General features: G+C 34.5%; 1 protein-coding gene across 5 annotated transcripts in view; it reads left to right on the top strand.

The window, feature by feature from the left end:
- Positions 1 to 4,935, top strand: part of LOC106880559 (transcription factor mef2A) — a 215,061-nt gene that overhangs the window by 73,719 nt on the left and 136,407 nt on the right. Inside the window, exon 1 of one of the 5 annotated variants that reach the window (XM_052967165.1) lies at positions 2,866 to 3,254. The exons of the other annotated variants lie outside the window; for them this stretch is intronic. The gene's annotated coding sequence lies outside the window, so the exon portion shown is untranslated. Of the gene's footprint in view, positions 1 to 2,865; positions 3,255 to 4,935 lie in introns of those variants that run through there. 5 annotated transcript variants of the gene reach the window in all.

Genomic DNA, 4,935 nt, shown 5'->3' with positions numbered 1-4,935 from the left:
TAGACTCTGCTGAAGGCATTTTTGAGGGAATTTACTCTCTTCCAATTTCAACTTCAATATGCACATCAGAAAATTTATAACTTTCAATATAGTAAAATTGATGGAGTAAAGGAAAAACAAGGAAATGTTAATTAGGTTTTTGTTTTGAGAGAATTTTGAAATTTAGAAAAGGAAAATGTGCCTTCTTGGTGTAGATTCATTAAAAAAAAAAAAAGTTTAATTTATTATTTTTTTTTCATTTCATTTGATAATTTCTATTATGTCATACATAGCCTGGACAGTTGTATCATTGGTCACAAGTTTATTATGGACTGATCACTTGTTTACAGGATTTCTGAAGGCAAAATGTGACAGAGGAATGTTTATCCAGAGAGCACTGGTCTTTTCAGTTCTATCATTTATGTATTATCAGCACATTTTGATTAAGCACATACATACATACATACATACACATACACAACCCCACTTTCAAATTACACACAAAAGTATTGCCTTAAAAGCACGACACAATATAATCCTATATATCTATATGCTTGATATTGAAGATATGTTCATGCCTGGAAAATCTTTGGTCATGAGTCTGCTCAATAATTAATAACAACGTATGTATATATTATCCTCATCATCGTTTAGTGTCTGCTTTCCATGCTGGCATGGGTTAAGCGGTTTGACTGGAACTGGTAAGCTGGAGAGCTGCACCAGGTTCCATGGTTTCTACAGCTGGATGCCCTTTCTAACACCAACCACTCAAAGAGTGTAATGGGTGCTTTTTACATGACACTGACATCGGCCACGGCTATGAATTCACTTGGCTTGACGAGTTTTCTTGAGCATAGCATATCACCAAAGGTCTTGGTCATTTGTCATCGCCTCCATGAGGCCCAACGTTAGAAGATCATACATCACCACCTCATCCCATATCTTCTGGGATCTACCTCTTCCATAGGTTCCCTCCACAGTTAGAGATTGGCACTTTTTTACACAGCTGTCCTCATCCATAAGCTTCACATGGCCATACCAGCACAGTTGTCTCTCATGCATACCACATCTGATGCCTCTTATGTCCAACTTTTCTCTCAAGATGCTTACACTCTGTCATACATGCACACTGACATTACACATCCAGCAAAGCATACTAACTTTATTGCTTGCATACACACAGACACACATATATATCATGGGCTTCTTTATTGTTTCCATATTCTAAAGTCATCTTGTGGGCTCTGGTAGAAGAATTACTCAAGGTGCTGTGCAGTAGACCCACATAATTGTTAAGTGAATTTCTCATGAAATTGCCTTGTTTTCAACCATTTAAAATATCTTTGATGATCTGTAGAGACTTTATACCTTTTACTTCTTCATTTATATGTATGAGAGAGAGAGAGAAAATGTGTGTGAATGCATGTTATAAGTAGGCAGAAGTTAATAAAACTCTAAGTCATATTCACATGTTGCTTATGTTGTTAGCTATTTATAAATAACTACCAACCCTATCCTAGAATGTTTTAAACTAGTTATATCCAGAAGCTATACAATAATAATGATAATATTCATAGTATGTAATTAATGTTATATGTACTTATAAAACTATTTTCTTACTTCTTAACATTTAAACATTTTAGCCATCACTCCTTTGACATTACTTTGAAGGTTGAATTTTGTTTAATGTATTTTGTCTTCTTTTTTAACTGTGTACTTTGAATATTTCTGCAGTTTCTTTCATTGCCAAGATTTTTATTAGAACCAGAAGCAGTTGATTCATCATCGTCATCATCATCATCATTTAATGTCCATGTTCCATGCCAGCATGGGTTGGATGGTTTGATGAGGATCCAAAGAGTCCGAGGACTGCATTATCCTCGAATGTCTGTTTTGAGATGGTTCCTATGGTTGAATGCCCCTCCTAGCACCAACCACTTTATAGCATGTACTGAGTGCTTTTTTCATGCCATCAACACTTGACATCACTATGCAGCTTGCAAGTCTACAAACCCCAAGAGATGGGTTGCTGCATCTTTATGTTAGATGCAGGCTAAAGTATGAAAGAAGAGAATGGGGTAAGCAGGTTCTTGTTGTAAAGAAGCTACATGACTACTCGCATTTATGAGAGAGAGTTAGAATGAATTGGTGGTATCTCCAAAGAGATAGATATTGGTGATGTGGTATCCAGGTGGAGGTACATGGCTTAGTGGTTAGGATGTTGGACTTATGATCGTAAGATTGTGGTTTCGATTCCTCAACGGAGCAACATGCTGTGTTCTTGAGCAAAACACTTCATTTCACCTTGCTCCAATCCACTCAGATGTCAAGAATGAGTTATCCTGTGAGGGACTGGCGTCCTGTCCTGGTGAGGAACATATATGCCATAAAACCAGGAAACCAGCCCTTGTGAGTTAGTATGACTCAAGAAGGTAACTTTACTTTTTAACCTTTATCCAGGTGGCACCTCTAGTAGGGGTAGTAGTGGTGGGTATGATTTTGCAAGGGTGTATGGAAGAAGAGACAGGGAAAGTGGGATTATTGTAATTACATATTTTTTATTTATAGTGTACTAGTTAAAAAAAAAAAATTAGAAACAATTTTTATAAGTTTCATTTCATTTTATTTATTTTACTTTTTTTTTTCTTCTTCATCTTTCTATGCCTCTGACTTCATCTCTCTTATTCTCTTCATACAACTTATATTCTTATATAATCTCATATAAGAAAACTTGCCATATATCTTCCCCATATAATCCTATAATGACAAAAATGTCATATCTCCTTAATCCTTGATCTTGTCGTGATTTTTAAAATCTTTTTTTCTTTTGAGCATGAGCAGTAAGAAACAATCGAGATGTCATTTCATATTATTATTATTATTATTATTCTTTTTTATATCGACTCTAGATTTACTATAAGATTTGTTTCTTGTTATTGTAGTTGTTGCATATTCCACTTAATCACTGATCAGCTTTTCTTATCAATCAGATTATCTCATTTTATCCACAACACTGCCCAACCATTTGCTTACACACAGTTTATTTCCTGACATTACATATTAGACTGTTTGTTTTCTTCTGACTTACCTATCGCTAGCGTTACTTCAAGATTTCTCCTCTTACAGGCAGCATCTTCTTTTCACTCCGATGATGCTGACTTGCTTCTTCTGCATTTTCTCTTAACCATCCTTGAAGTAAATAACCAGTTTATTCTTGCACATTGGCTTTTTGAACTTCAAACATTTATGAATAGAATTTAGGTGCTTCACTTATGGTAAGAAAATTATTTTATTCGATACTTTTGGTACTCCTTTTGCCATACAATTTATTTTCCAGCTGACTAAGTTTTGCTCTATTCCTGTCTGAAAACTTTTTGATAAATTTTTGTTAGAAGTGACATTTACATAGTTTTGTTGTTATGAATGAATAATAGTATTTTGTTTATTCAGGAAAATCAATTACTTTGTTATTGAAAGTCAGCAAAACTAGCTAATTCATAATGAGATTATTGTGAATATGAAAGTGGGGTGGAAAAAAATAAAAAATATATAAACTGTATGGGTTTATTTGGATTTTCTATTTAACCTTTTATATATTTTAAGTGAATTTTTGTTTGGCTTTATTTTTGTAAATGATCTCCTGTTATTCAAAATATTTCTTTCAATACTTGAATGTTTGGACATATCTTGCCAATATTAAGCCCATTCTGCTTATTCCAACAAACCAAATTTTCTACATTATTATTATTATTATTATCATCATCATTATTATTATTATTAATGGTTTCTAATTTAGGCACAAGGCTGGCAATTTTGAGGGTAAGCTATTAGTTGGTGTCGTTGACACCAGTACTTGACAAGTTGATTTTAGTTTATTGATCCTAGAGGTGAAAGACAAAGCTGATCCCAGCAAGATTTCAACTTGGAATGTAACAAACCGAAACAAATACCTCAAGGCATTTTTCTCTTTCTGACATTCTTCTAACAAGTCTGCTGACCCACTGCCATCATCATTGTTCTTTGGGCAGTGGATTAGCAGGATTGTTGGTGTGTCAGATTCAATGTCCTGTGGTAGTTGCTCCAGCTCTATACCATCTGAGTTCAAATCCCACTGAGGCTAACTTCGCCTTTCACCATCCTTCTAGAGTCAATAAAATAAAGTACCAGTCAAATACTAGGTTAATTTAATCCAGTAGCCTCTCTTCACCTTAGAATTAGTGGCTTTTGATAGCTTGGTAGAATCATAGAAGCGTCGAAGAATAATGCCTCACAGTATATGTATCAGGTCTTTATATTCTGAGTTCAGATCCCACCTGTGTTTACTTTGCCTTTCATCCTTCCAGAGGAGATAAATTGAAGTACTTGTCACGTACTGGGGTTGATTGTATTAGATCATCGCCCCCATCACACACACACTCTAAAGTTTCCTGGATTTTTTTTTTTTTTTTTAAATCAGAATTGTTTGTGTGTTGGACAAAATACTTAACAGCATTTCTTCTGGCTCTTTACATTCTGAGTTCAAATTCTGCTATGGTTAGCTTTACCTTTCACCCTTTCACTCTTGATAAAATATGTACCAGTCGAGCACTGGGGTTGATGTAATCAGTTAGCTCTCTCATCAAAATTTCAGGCCTGGTGCTTATTGTAAAAAGTATTATTATTATTATTATTATTGCTGTTATTATTATTATTATTATCATCATCATCAATTATTATTATTCCTCAGTTTCACATCGGACAAAATGCATTGTGGTATTTCTTCTGGCTTAACATTCCGCTGAGACTGACTTTGCCTTTCATCTTTTCAGGGTCAATAAAATAAATATCATTCAAGCACTGGGGTTGAGGTGATTGATTAGCCCCCTCCTTCCAAATTGTAGGCCTGGTGCTAATAACAGAAAAAAATTATTTATTTTTATATGATCATCCATTTGACCCTTTCGTTACCATATTTCC

The sequence above is a fragment of the Octopus bimaculoides genome, chromosome 4, assembly GCF_001194135.2.
Source record: "Octopus bimaculoides isolate UCB-OBI-ISO-001 chromosome 4, ASM119413v2, whole genome shotgun sequence".
NCBI lineage: Eukaryota > Metazoa > Mollusca > Cephalopoda > Octopoda > Octopodidae > Octopus > Octopus bimaculoides.
This window is presented reverse-complemented; position numbering and strand designations above follow the sequence as displayed.